The following is a 15673-nucleotide window of genomic DNA, read 5'->3' on the forward strand; positions in this document are numbered from 1 at the left end:
GTTTGTCTTTCATTACAATTTACCAATTTTTCACACAATTATGGCCCTTAACTTACAAGATATGAAAATTTGTTTTCCAGACGTTTTTTTGGCTTAACTAATAAATGAGAGGATTCATAATGACCAATTCATAAAATAAAATTAAAAAATGCAACATATATTTCCTAAAGTTGTAAAAGATATTTCTGTAGATAGTTAACCATTTAAAATAAGGGCGGGACGTAGCCAAGAGGTAAAGTGTCCACAGTTTGTTTAGGATCGATCACTGAGCTATTTCTTCTTCCAGCCAGTGTATACCACAAACTGGTATATCAAAGGGCAATGTATGCACTATCCTGTCTGTGAAATGGTGCATATAAAAGATCCTTGGCTACTAATGCAAAAATGTAGTGGGTTTCCTCTGTAAGACCATATCAAAATTACCAAATGTTTAAAATTCAACAGCCAATAGTTAATAAATGTATGTGCTCTAGTGATGTCATTAAACAAAATAAATGTTAACAGTTTAAAATAGGTCATACTACATAATATGTTACATGGTACAATAGTAAATTGGCCTTAAGACTGCTTGTATGATTACAGACTAACATTTTTCAATACTTCCAATACAGTAAATTATCTGTATTTCAACTACAGGAACAGCAAATCTAGTCATTATTGCTAATCAATACAGAATACATAACTTCACATACAGTTGCCACACATGGCTGTATCAGCCAGCAGCTGTACTCAATTAATTAACTATTTTACCAGAAAGGACACTTAATGCTATTACAGTACTTGCAATACTTTGTTAAGCAGAATATATTATTACCCTGCAGTTTTGTTTTGAACAACCCCTGCAATTAAGAAAATGCCCACAGCAAAAAAAAAAAAAAACACATACCATTGATAAACACCTAGAATATAGTCTAAGGCAAACAAGTGCCATGAAGAATTAAAAAAAAAACTTGCTGTGGGCAATTGCAGGGGTTGGACAATATATATTGTATTGTTTAATATGAAATGGCATTATTTTGACATGTGTATTGAGCAATAAATGTTATAGCAAAGTGTTGATTCAATGTGATCCATTTAAAAATACGAACTGTAAAGGTGTGTCAGATACAAGTAAAGTGATATTCCATAGGCAAATCAACAGATATAATAGGATAAATTCCATCTGTACTTGGGTGATGTGGTGACCACCTTGTTCAACCTGTTCAGGCTGAAATAACTCTGGTATGTTTTGTCAGATTGAGTTTACATTCCCACACAAAACAGGCATACAGTAGGTAGGAGATTCAATTACTGTAAATAATGTAATGTTTGTAACCAAGAAGTTATTGTAGAAAAACAAAGAACATCTGTTGGCATAATATATATACAATAGATTCAGCTGTAAAGGTTTAACTGTTTTTATTAAATAAATTACAACATGATATTTAATATTGATTATTCAATCTTAGTTAATAAATCAATGACATTTTATGACACTGTACCAAAAAATAGTTGATTTACAGTTCACAATCCAAGGTCAGTACACTTAAGTGATTCAGTCACCATTCATAGGTAATCACTGGGGTGTAAATAAAAATACACATACCTGTATTAGATATAGGTAAAATATTGAGCGATCAATTGAAAGATTAAATGAAATTAGATAGGAAGTACATGCAAACACAACAGAACATAAAAGCAGATCCTATTTCTTATTCAAGTGCTACATTTTTTATGCTTATGGTATTCTTTAGAAATAGGTTTACTTTTTCTGTAATATGATGAACCATGTACTAGTAGCAGGATGGAAGGTATATGTAAAGGAAAGGAATATTTGTTTAAGATCACCTCAGCACATTTTAAACTATACAGCCATTTGGTATATAATATAATTTTGTATATATAATAAAAGAGAAAAAGAGAAAATCTGCCCCCACCACATAGGTTACTCTTAATAATAAAACAGTACGGCAGCTTTTATAGACAGGGTGCCAGAACTTAACATGGTATTTAATGTACCAGTCATGGTGCACTGGTAGGATTGGAAAAAACAGAATCCACTGAAGGTGATCTATTCAAGTACTTTACCACTTAGGTTTATCTCACCCTGGTAGGTAGGTAGGTAGGTAGGTAGGTAGGTAGGTAGGTAGGTAGGTAGGTAGGTATATATGAACAATTATACCTGTATGCTACAGTAAGAAAAAAACACATCTGTTAAAAAAACCTCAGATGAAAGCAATGATTGTTTAACACCCCAGCACTGTTCAAAGAATAGCTTTCTGATGATATTTGGTTGAAAGAAAGAGAGAGAGAGAGAGAGAGAGAGAGAGAGAGAGAGAGAGAGAGAGAGAACCCCCACTGCTACAACACTTGCTATTCAAACTCAAGTAAAACTTTAAAAATGAGTGGTGATTACTTCCATGAGTATATGGTGTTATTAAATTACAGCAGTTTGAGGACATATGGGTGTTTTTTTGTTCAGTACTAACATTTTAGTAATCCAAGAATCAAACCTAAAACAATGGTATTCAAAAGTGGCCGTATAAAATTATGACAAGTGGCGATTCTAACAGTTGAAAAGGTTTAATTGTACCGTGATATTCTGTTTTCAGGTTAATCATATTAATGTGTAGTTTCTCCTCTTCAAATAGGAACTGTATTAAAATTATTTATGCACATATATAAATCCCAAATACTTGTGAACACGATGGGGTGACATCATCAGAAATTTCCTTGACAACACAGCAGTTTAGCCGGATTTTGAATGATTTATCACCCTTGTACCGGCACACATGAAACTACAATATATTGTAACTGTTTGCAGAGTACAAACCCATTTGATTTATTAACACAGCATTATGACCTGGTTCTGGTGAAGATTATAAAATCTTTATAGTCAACCTGGCTCATCATTTACTGTAGTCTCTCAAATGCATGTACGAATTGCATGTATCAGATGCTAGAATATATTATTGGTAATAGTTGGCAATTGTGTATATTCAGTGAAACCTTCTAAACTCAATCACACTCGGGGACCTAATATTATCCGATTTAGACAGAATCCAGTGTTTAAAGGGTTGCATTTTAAAATATTCTGCACTGTGAAACTTGGTCGGGTTTGACAGGATTCTGGTTTGTTCAGGGTCTGAAATATGTCTCGCCACAAAATCTGCATGGAACAGTCACTGAACTAATGAACACCGCCTCTTTTGTAGGAATGACTGGTCTGCTGATTTGACTAACGAAGAAGAAGAAGAAACTCCACCTTCAATTCGAGCCTAGTTTTGAAATGGTAAAAAGCTAAGAGCATCAACAATTTAAAAATTACTAAATCTATCTAGATACTAAGGTCCAAACCTTATCAAATAGCTGCGAGTGACTAGCTGACAAATCAGTTGCCCTCTTGAGAATCTCACCTTTTTTCTTTTACTCCAGAAAATAGCATATACATCTCAGGGTTTAATTTGTATAGTGTTTCATTTGTTTATAAAAAGTAGTGCCCCCACCCCCAATTTTGATCAGGGTACGGCCCTGCCCTTACCAAACTTTAAAATGATTTAACAGGCCTACCAAAGGTTTCTTGGTAAACAGATATGACAGTGGCCCAGTCTACATGTATGTGCACATGTATTTGAAATGCCAAACCTAGCTGGTGGTTACAGGGACTACAAATGAATAAATAATATCTGGGTGCGGTCACTGCAGTGTATTGTGCATGCTCTAGTTGACATAGAAAGAAATGCTGAAGACACTGATAATGTTCTTGAACTGGAAGAGAAACAATAAAGACATTGAAGACAGATTTATGTACTTATAGTCCTGCTTCAATTTAAATACAAACTTTTAATTAACTTATTTCAAATTTATTTCTGCTTTAGGTGAATGTTTCATAATGTATAATCTGCATATGCAGGAGTCCATCCTGTTAAAATGTCTACTTTGAGCTACCTGTAATCAGATATACTATTTAAGTGAAAGGTAATTGAGTGGATATTTAATTTTATTTTAATTATTTACATCTTTTTTTTAGTCTACCTTTGAACTTGGAAACAAAATCCACATAAAATATGATCTTGCAGCAAATGTTGAGAATGAGACGGTTGAAGAGACTGTCCTGGGTTTACATCTGTTTCCAACTAATATCTAGCCTTTCAAATGGCTAAAATTACTTACATATATTCTTATTCAAAATGTCAGTGTCTGTGTATACAATGTGTTTCGTGTTATTCTATTGTTTGTAGTAGACCAAACTGTCTTTTACCTCCAAATAGTTCTGTATGAACTGTATGTATAAAAAAACTTAATATTATGAAATAAAATAAAATCTATGCTACTACAAACAATAGGACTGGAAACATATGATATATATACAGAAACTGATATGCTACACAATAAACTGTACTCAAGATGTAACTTTTTATGTTAAAAAGAATTTATTATTTAGAATTATGTTACAATGTTGCAAAATAAGGATAGTCCATTTATCAATATTTCAAAAATACCTTTACCTGGACCAAGCTACATTTGTCATCCAGTCACTGAATGAAATCAAAATCACAAGATGGATGGGGTTGGGGGTAAGGTTTTATATCTATTAATTTGCCTTTCATGTGGGGCAGCAATGTTTTATCTTCATTCATTAAGAGTTGGAAGGCAGCGTCCCCAGTCCCACCTGTGGATTACTATAACCAAACTGGAATCCAAAGCAATGAGTACTGAAAGAAATAAAGACTTCACAAGTCTCCTGCTGCAGGAGTGTACTTCGTCTAAAACAAGTGGGGTTGCAGTACTATAACAGACCTCACCATTTAAAGAGAGCTATCATTCTCACTCCCCATCAGTGCCATCACTCTCCTGATGTTAGTACAAGGAAAGTAGTTTTAGCTCCCCTTGGCATTTGATTTTATATGGAATCAATTTGGTAATATTTAAAGTTAAATTACTAGGGACTATAATCATGGGCGTATGGGGACTCTTTGATTTAGGGGGGCTGGAGGGGTTGATTTGCCCGAAATTTTACCCAGATAAAAACTGCCAGAATTTCCCCCACTGTTTTCCCCGAATTTGGGGGGGGGGGGCATTTGCCCCCCATACCCCCCCTGGGTCGTATGCCCATGACTATAATCTAATTTGGCAAAGCTATTAATAACTACCTTAATTTTTTTTAGGCACGGTCTGCTGCAATTTACTGAGTTAGCAAGGTAGACAAAACTGGGCATATTTCTGGGGACATCACTGCCTCAACCACGCCCACATCACCCCTTCCTGGGGGGGGGACCAAGTCAAAACAGGTGGATAGATTAAAATCTTAAAAAGAATACATAGGATACAGATGGAGACGGATTGGGGTGAAAACGTATGCTACCACAGTGACACTAAGTGAGTGAGATAAGAAACCTACTTTGTGTATCCCAGTCGTGGAGCATTAGTAAAAAAAATTAGTTCGGACGAAGGAAAACTCAACTGTTTCACTTTGGTAAATCGATCCTATGACACCTAATAGCAAATGTATTTAACGGACCCGGTGATTACGTATTGCCAATACTTGTCTGTACACATTCGTTGCTGTACTGTCGTTACCGATGCTGATAAACACGCCACACGTACGTATGCAAGTAGCTTGAGATCTACCACGTATTTTGATGTAAATCAGTCAAGCGTATCCGTCCCCCGTCTGCACGTCACTGTCACTGCACTGGCAGGTAACATCAGACGACACGGCTGAGATTTACCGCCAACACAAACTCGTCATCGACCTGTGCAGAAACATCCACACTGTGACAACTTACCTTAAAATGGTCCACTGTTAAAACAATAAATTCCCCTTTTCTTCCGCCGCTGCGCCAGAACACTTGAATACGAGACAAGTCTTTTTGAAACGAAATCACCTTTAAAGCGATATCACAATCTCTTTGAATAAAGCAATGGCCGCGAACACCTGAAGGATACCTGTATCAGCGCCCCCATGCGACAGGCACGTCAATTATTTGTAAGGCGGGACAGTGACAGTATATAATTTGACCCGTGTCAACAATAACCACAAATGAAAAAAAATAACTTGTTTTAAAGGAGAAAAATATAATATAATATTATATCTTTTAAAAAGAAAAGAAAAATTAAGTAAACATTATGTAGAGGAGAAATCGGTTTAACCAAAACATGTCATGCCAACAGGCGCGTGTGCAAGGATTTTAGCATGGGAGGGCCTATGGCGAGCGAATTTTATAGGGGTGTCGAGACATGCTCCCTCGGAAAATATGTTGAAAAAAAAGGAACAAAATTTACTTGAGCAGGTAGAGGTTTCGACCCCCAAAACACATCCGCTGCACACGCGTTTGGCTAGCCCGAGTACTCTGACTGTAGAGGGCTAGACGGACATTGGTAGGTAGGGCTGAATATATGTCCAAATGTCCGTCTAGCCCTCTTCAGTCAGTAAAGTTTGTTTTATTTAACGACACCACTAGAGCACATTGATTTTTTATCTTATCATCGGCTGTTTTTTAGAGGAAACCCGCTGTCGCCACAAAATGGGCTACTCTTCCGATTAGCAGCAAGGGATCTTTTATTTGCACTTCCCACAGGCAGGATAACACAAACCATGGCCTTTGTTGAACCAGTTATGGATCACTGGTCGGTGCAAGTGGTTTACACCTACTTATTGAGCTTTGCGGAGCACTCACTCAGGGTTTAGAGTCGGTATCTGGATAAAAAATATCATGCCTAGACTGGGATCCGAACCCAATACCTACCAGCCTGTAGACCGATGGCCTAACGACGACACCACCGAAGCCGGTTCTACAGTCAGAGTACTCGGGCTAGCGCTTGGCTAATTACCACTGGATTTTTTTGGTGGGTTTTTAAAATACAAATTACACGACAATAGATCGATAAAAGGTTTTATTTGGCATGAGTGAATTGGAACCTTGATTTATATTATTACCTGAAGGGCCACGGAAAACTGTGCCAGAGAGTTATTATCGTAAGTGGTGTTGGCTGAAGAATCAATTTGACATTATGAAATAGCTGTACAACTATGTACAATATTGATTGCAACTGGTACATTTTCCTGTGTATCCATTTCTTGCAAAGATCCAAATCGCCAGGTCTGTTTATTTATTTTTCTTAAAAAAATAAGTAATACATTTAGATGGTATAGGGGTCGGGGCCAGACGTGGGAAGGGAGGACTGCCCCGAAATAATAGACTGCCTCCCCAATCAAACAACCCCCTCACCCTTCTCCAACTGCTGTCATCTTCCGACGCCATAGGATGGATCGGGAGTGAACGAGTTACTTGCAGTCCAGGTTAAAAGTTAAAGTTTGTTTTGATTAACGATACCACTAGAGCACATTGATTTATTAATTATCGGCTGTTGGATGTCAAATATTTGATAATTTTTACATATAATCTTAGAGCAGAAACCCGTTATATTTTCCCATTGGTAGCAAGTGATTTTTTATATGCGGCATCCCACAGACAGGACAACACATACCACGGCCTTTGATATACCAGTCGTGGTGAACTATGGGCCCACCGACGGGGATCGATCCTAGACCGACCGCGCACTAGGCGAGAGCATTACCACAGTCTAAGCATACTTGCTAGGAACGCCAACACAACACTTTGTCTGAAGTAATTGAGTAGCGACGTGGCAATATGTTTAAGTACCACTTTTAAATACGGTGGTATTCAGACTGATACTTGGATGGTAAGTAGGGTTAAGGGATCTTAGTAAGTAGAAGTCTAAAATGAATCTTTTGTGTCTCGTCTTTACAAAGGCGGTTACAGGAATTATTGCGCGGGGTCTAGCCTGTGGCCAGCAAAATTTATTGGGGGGGGGGGGGGGGGGGGGGGGGGGGGGGGGGGGTCGAGTTAAGTACCATGGGAAAATATGCTGGGGTAAAAGAAAAAATATCTTGAGCAGTGGGAGATCCTTGAACCCCCCCCCCCCCCCCCCCCCGCAAACGCGTCTGATTATTATTATTTTTTTAATAAAAAAAACCCCACCCAAAACAAACAAAACCCCTCCTAAAAAAAATGATAATCTGTGCTCATTTTTACTAAGCTTGTTTTGGGTGTTCTCCATTTGTCCTGAAGCCGTCGGTGAAGAAAAAAGTGAATGAGGAGTAAACACAAAAACACCCAGGAGTAACCAATACGTATTAAGAGGACACCCACCCTGTTTTGAACAAGTGATCAATGACCGCCGTGCAGTATATGAAAGGCTGTTCTAAAGTTCAAATAAATAAATAATATCTTTAAATCGGAATAGTTGACCTCAGTAGCTTACTGGTTAATCCATTGGACTTATGGCTGGAAGGAGCTGGGTTGGCATCTAGTGACCGATACAACCAAGAGCAAGAGAGAGTTTTATCAGAGGCGTGGGCTCGGGAGTCAAACCTACCGCCCCTGCTCCAAGCAAAATTTCTTTTTAAAAATTATTTTCTGGGGAAGTACGACTCGAACTCACTAAAAACGTCGCTTGATACAATAGAAAGACCTCCTCTGCACATGCTCCTGAGAGGGGAGGTATAAGTCCAGAACACCGACTTTTACAAACAATTAACCAATGTCTTGGACAATGGGCTTCTTCTGTTACCATTTAGCCCTTGTTTTAGAATTTCCAAATGGTAGCCAACTAATAGACACTGTTAAAAAATGTGCGCAAGTGTTGTTAAACCTTTTTGTTCTTTCTGTCTATAGGCTTTAGTTCAAATGTTTGCAAGTGACCATCTCACCCTACTACAAAAACCCTATACCGACTGAGTTGAACTAGTGTAAAACGCTATTCGTTTTTAAAGTGTCCGCGCAAAACAAACCCGTAACTAATGGTAGTTTGGAGACTGTCATCTTAATTGTACTCTCATCTCTCACAATCCCACAAAAGACGAAACGAAATTCACCCGAGCCTTAACACGAAAGGCATTGCATACATATATAGAAAAGTTCATACAGGCAGTTGCAGTTCTTCAAGTGGGTTAACTCAGTGGAAATGTGAATGCTATACACAAACCATGTTTTTAAAAAAACTTTATTTCTTGTAAATTCAGTACTTTTAAAATATTTCTGATATCCTTTTAATAGTTCTAAAGTCTTTCATAACTCCATAGGAAAGGCTTCTGTACTTTCATTGGTATTATCAATACTGTTGAACTTTTGTTTTTATTTTAATCTGTACACAAGGTGAGACGTACAGTAACTAAATAATTTGTCTCTGTCAGTCTGCCAATTATAGATGTGTTCTAATCACACCAACAGTTGTAATTTGTAATAATTTATAAGCCACTAAATAACAGATGTAACTTTTGTAATAGTTGTTCAATAATTTATTTTGTTTTACTGACATAGGTAAAATATAATTCTGATAAAATATTTCAGAACATTCACTCTCTTGTAACGTTATCCAAATGTGTTACAGGTTTGTAACTTAACCAAACTTAGTGTCCATTGTTACGGGTTGAAAGTAGGGTCTGCGCTTTTAACGTTTATGAATATAATATTCTTTTACTGAAAGAAACACAAAAAAACCTAACAATTAACACAGCGTATTTTAAACTACCCAGTCACTATAAACATTTTGAAAACTCAGTATGTACAGTCTTTTTATACACAATATATTTTATTTTCATATACGTATTTCCATCATCCTACACTCAAAATTAGTTGTAATCCATGTAAAAAATGCATGATTCGTTTGCAATCCTATAAAACTGTTTGGTAGTATATGCTAATATGAATAAATGTTGCTATCCAGTTTCGGGCATTTTTGTTTAATTCGGGCAAAAGCCAGCCTGACCCCCTACAAAAATGGGAGCCCGTACGTCTGTGTTGCTAGGGGATAGTTGGGTGGGCAGCGTATGCATTTGAAACAAACAAACAAACAATGTTGATGAAATATTCCATACAAAATCAACATTCTTTATATATCGTTTTCGGAGGCGATGGGGGGGGGGGGGGGGGGGGTACCCAAAATGTCAGTTTACTTAGTGCTATAGGTAGCGATATTTTAATCGTTAGTTCTGGTTTATTATTTATTTGTTTATTTTTATTTATTTTTATTTATTTTTATTTTTACTGTTTTACTGTTCCAACGACCTATACGTAGGGTTACTGTTGTGACTGTATAATCCATTTTAATTTGGTTTGTTTTATTTCTTCACTGTTAGGTTGATATGCTTAAAAAGTATGCCATCTTTTGAATATGAAATTTTATATGTAGCCTACTATTCCCTTGATTTGTTACTCAGCTACTTCTTCAAGTAAAGGTCAATTTAGAAAGCATCACGTGTCGAAGAAGAAGAAGTAGAAGAAGAAGTAAAAACACTTATACAACACAATAACCAATCAATTTGTCTCCCACCTTTCCCCCTTTCTAAGCTTCCTTTTAAAGATCAAGTCAGTAATCAATCTTTATTCTATGCAGCATGGACTGATTTGATTGTTTTGTTTAACGACATCACTAGAGCACATTGATTTATTAATCATCGGCTATTGGATGTCAAACATTTGCTTTTTTGACATATAGTCTTAGAGAGGAAACGCACTACATTTTTCCATTAGTAGAAAGATATCTTTTATATGCACCATCCCACAGACAGGATAGCACATACCACGGCCTTTGACATACTAGTTGTGGTGCATTAGCTAGAACGAGAAATAGCCCAAACCGACGGGAAGAGAGAGAGAGAGAGAGAGAGAGAGAGAGAGAGAGAGAGAGAGAGAGAGAGAGAGAGAGAGAGAGAAATTAGATGATATTCGAGATATGGCACGCGGGTTAAGGTTTAGATTTATTATGTTTACGACACCACTAGACCACATTGCTTTATTACTCATCGGTTATTGGATATGTCAAACATTTAATTTTCAAAGGAAACCCCCTACGAGTAGTCTAGTATAAACTCTAGTACTATCCTCTAGCTATATCTTGGCTTGACGGGCGCCTTTGCAGAGTGGGTGGGGTGGCATTCGAACCCCATGTTCACAGCGAATTTTCGTTTTTATATATATTTTCCATCGGATCAGAAGACATTAATCGTTCATTGTACAGATGATGTGTGCAATGAGGCTATTTAAATCTATGTAGCATAGATGTGAGACTTGGCGCCCATCTGTAAACAAATATATACCATATCAAAGAATTCGTATGGAATTTAGAGCATTAGAAACCTTAAGACTGACGACATGCTCTAACTTGATAGCAAAATTTGTCTTTTTATAACAATAGAGAAAATGTATTTATGAAGTGGTTATCACTTTCGTACAACTCTAATCCATGCATCACCAGACACACCAAATTGTCCTTCATACAGGCATACAATTAGTTCAGTGATCAGCTCCACTTCGGAGATATAATGGGTGTATGCATGTACGGTCGTGTCCAGACTATATCGTGTTAAAATGTCTCCAGATTGCTTTTTCACATTGTGTATTTTCAAGTGTGTATGTTGCTATTGTGAGAATCAGCTGGAACTATTAATGGTGCGTTCCCACGATGCGACTTGAAGTAGGCTTAACATTAAAACAATAGTCCACGCTTTTAAGATTTTTTTTTTATTACAGAAAAAAGTGTCATTTGGAAGGTAAAACTGCTTCAACTCCCCGACAACTTGCAATGTACAGCTAAAATCGATACAATTTAAATTTTCTTTTTTGCAAAACTTTTGTTTGCTATGTATCTTACTACCAGTTCCTGCTATGCACGTACTATGGGGTGGGTGGGTAGGGGGTGGTTGGTAGTAAGCTATAACTGACCACCATTTCCATCCTTTAATATAGGCAACAACCATAATGTAGGTTCAGTAAAATCAAAACAAACACGATATTAAAGAATAGCACTTTACATCATGCAGTGACGTATCATACAGTAATTTAAATAACAATAATTATAATAATCTATATATCGATATTTTACATTAGCCAGCTTGTTCAATATGGTTATTGGCATCATTTTATACGATTTCGATCATTTTGTCTGCGACTGTTTCTATTGGTTGATTCCAACTTTCGTTAATTTCCAGCATGTGTCAGGTAAATTCTGTTTTATGTAAAAATTACAGTTCAGTGGTATCTCTTTATTACACGACAGTTTAATTTTACAGCCCAGCATGAATCATTATGTAGGCTATTTTGTCTATCCTTTGCGCATACCACGTAACTATACAAAATATATAACATGTCAACAGCATTTGTCATTTTACAAATCTGGCTATTTGTCGTTTCAGCCAGTACACTATGGCTGGTATATCAAAGGCCGTGGTGGTATGTGCTATCCTGTCTGTGGAATGGTGCATACAAAAGATCCCTTGCTACTAATGGAAAAATGTAGTAGGTTTTCTTTCAGTATTACCAAGTATTTGACATCCAATAGCAGATAATTAATAAATCAATGTGCTCTAGAAAGAAACATAAACTTATCAGCTAAAGTCTACGATGTTTAAACAGGGAAATACCGTCTAAAAATAACTAGAGCTTACCTCGATAACTATTATTTCTCAGACGTACGTGCGTTTTTAGAATTATGAAAAATGCATTTTGGGGTATTGCAAAAACCTGGATGACCAGAACCACTGCAGGTGTACAAAAATGAATATTCTAAATAATAAAATATAAGTATAGTACTTCTAATTTAAAATATCAAAAACAGCTGTAATAGTGAAAAATACATAGTGTTTAAAAACTAGGGTCTGTCACTTTAATACATACCAATGTTGTCTATTGAAAGCACCTAACAATCGGACAGTTGCAATGCACCTATAGAACGAGCGGTTATTATAATCCTAGACAAACGAAGCCGAACGGTTTAATTATGTTTTCTGTTAACGAATCATTAAACTGATCCATTGTGACATTTCCTACTGTGAAGTGTGATACGTTTTCTTGAGAAAAACGTCAAACCTATTATGTACAATAAACACACATTTATAATGTAGCAAATCTTGGAAAGCAATCACCATTTAATTTACTACAGCGATGTAGATACGCACATATTATGTTTACGGCACGTACAATGCATAAGTTTATTTTGGATTTTGATTATGCGTCTTTATTATGAACATCTTATACCATAACCCTATATTAACGACAATCAAACAGTTTCATTTTGTTATAAAGTATGCTATGGATAGGCTATATATGTCGATTTCCGGTGCTGATGATTTGGTATAGGCGAGTACAGAATAAGGCACATCGCCTTTGATTTCCCTCACGCCCCAAAAACGAAATATTTTTTTCATTAATTCAGTATTGCACATTAATCCAAGGACAGTGACATAATTTCAAAGACTTACTGCATGAGCACAAGCTTTGTTTTGAAACAACAATATTTGATTTTAAGTCTGTATAGGAATTCCTGAGCAAAATTGAAATACACGTTTGAAATCTCCTGTCTTCCCAACTGTCTTTCACCACTATCCAGTTGCCCAAGATGTTAATGTATTCTTTGATTATCCTCGGTAGACTCACATGAATATTTCTCGTTCCAGTTAATGATCCATACTTGGTATGTGCTGTCCTATCTTCTCTCTGAAACTGTGTATTAAAGGTTTTCCTGATAACAAGAAGGAATATAGCTTATGTGGCAATAGCAGGTATTTCTCTCTAAATCTTTGATCTAAGCATAATAATCACAAATACCCAATAACTGCGATTAAACAGTATATTGCAGTGTTTAAAAATAAAAATGTCTTTCCTTTCTTTTCTTCTTAGACCGTTGGAATCTTTTTTGGAGCCATATCGATGTATGTGCCCGTCAAATGTAACCACAATTCTTCATTGCTATCCACCATTTTGCGACGTCGATATACACCCAATAGCTGCGATTAAACAATATAATGAGGTATTTAAATACAAATGACTTTCCTTTCCCTTCTTCTTGTACTTCAGGAATCTTTTCTGAAACCATATCATAACGACTTGCTCAGTCTAATATCGATGTATGTGCCCGTCGAATGTAACCACAATTCTTCATTGTTATCCACCATTTTGTGACGTCAACATCTTCCTCTTCGACCTCCTTCAAAGCCTCTTGGCGAGCCCTCAGAAACTGAGCTGTCGAGACGGTCTTTGCCCACCTTTCCGCCCTGGACAACACCCTTTCGTAATCTGTCTTCGGTTCATCAGAATCAGCTTTTGTATCCTTTTCTTTTTCTGTAGTTAGTTTTGAAATCGTGCTCTCCTTCCTTATTAACCGCTTACTGGCCGCCTCTCTGTTCAGCTGCTGCCACAGACCCGGGTCAGCAAACCTGGTGTTGAGAGTATGAGAGGCGCGCACAGTTGGACTTGTATATGGAACCCCGTGATGACCTCTCTGAAAAATCATGGCCGTCTTTATCAGATGTCTTACCGCCAAGTTCTCGTAGGACGTCTGCCTACGACTCAGATGTTCAAGATATTCATTCGTGTTTTCCTTAACATATTTAAGATATTCCGTCAAAGCTTTATGCTCGACTTTCTGTAAGTCCTCTTGCTTCTTTCGAAATCTAAACGTCGATTTACCTTTCACACCAGAATCAGACGAATCACCATTCAGCTCCTCGGACGACAAGGGTGTTTCCCCATTGTTTGAAGTGCTATTTTCAAAATTGTTTGTGCCATTATGTGCTTCAAGCAACTTGTTCCGAAATATTTTTCTTCTTTCCGTTCGTTCAAATTTCCTGGTTTTAAGTTCTTCAGAGATGAAACCAGCTTCCCTAAGAGCCTTGTCGTGACAACTAAAGTGACTTCTGCGAGGAAGCAGCGCCTCAATTTCCTTCTTAGTCAACTTTATTACCCAAGGGCTAGCCTTTCTAGAGCTCTCTGCAGACTGTACACGTCTGTATTTTGATATATTATTATTATTATTATTATTATTATTATTATTATTATTATTATTTCGATCACTACAGGTTGTACTTATATTTTCCTTATGGGACACTTCTGTTGCATCACTGACAATTTTCTTGGTCTTGCTTGAAAGCACTTTCTTCGAACTACTTGAAACTGTTTCCTCAATTCCACTGTATTTGTTAAACGATGCTGGACTGTGTGGCTTCTGGTTCTCAGGTAATAGTTGCTGCTCATTTATGGGTGTATAGCTGACATCATGCTTTACACTTACAGTCAAATCATGTTCAGTATTCCGAACCGTTGAATCAGCTTCTGTATCTTCTGCGATACACGGGAGTACGTTAATGGACATGATGGTGAACTTTCATCACGTGTTTACACCCCGTTCATCACTGTTAATATTATTATTTGAAAGAAAAAAAATGTACGTTTCCTCCAAAACGTATCCCCGCACAGTACCAGGTGACTATATTCGACCAAATATGAGCCCACTGAATAAAACAACTAATAACGTTCATACCTGAGTTTAGTAAAGTTTCGACAAATATTCCATTGGCTCGATGGTGTTCATTCGTCATCTGCACCTTCTAGAATAATGTTTCAAGTTGGAAAATAATTGAATTTAACTATTGTATCCACTTGATTAGGCCTTGCCTTATTTTACAACATTAGGCATCCAACAGGAACCATTTTAAATACACAAGCGTAGCATTATACGAATGTTTTAAATGGCAAAAATAAATTTAAAAGTATTAAACCTTTGTGCCATTTCGAACGAAGAAAACAGTTTTAAATGTTTTAAGCATTTAACATCCAAATACATTCACATATATTACCCGATGTCTTATTTATATGTCTTGAAAGAAAGTTGA

At 36.8% G+C, this 15673-nt stretch overlaps 1 protein-coding gene across 4 annotated transcripts in view; it reads right to left on the reverse strand.

Annotated features, from left to right (window-relative positions):
• Positions 1-5900, reverse strand: part of LOC121371112 (spectrin beta chain, non-erythrocytic 5-like) — a 232079-nt gene extending 226179 nt beyond the window's left edge. For all 4 annotated transcript variants that reach the window (XM_041496769.1, XM_041496770.1, XM_041496766.1 and 1 more), the window contains exon 1: positions 5769-5900. The gene's annotated coding sequence lies outside the window, so the exon portion shown is untranslated. The remainder of the gene's footprint in view (positions 1-5768) is intronic.
• Between the last annotated feature and the right edge of the window lie 9773 nt (positions 5901-15673).

The sequence above is a fragment of the Gigantopelta aegis genome, chromosome 4, assembly GCF_016097555.1.
Source record: "Gigantopelta aegis isolate Gae_Host chromosome 4, Gae_host_genome, whole genome shotgun sequence".
In the NCBI taxonomy this organism is placed as follows: domain Eukaryota; kingdom Metazoa; phylum Mollusca; class Gastropoda; order Neomphalida; family Peltospiridae; genus Gigantopelta; species Gigantopelta aegis.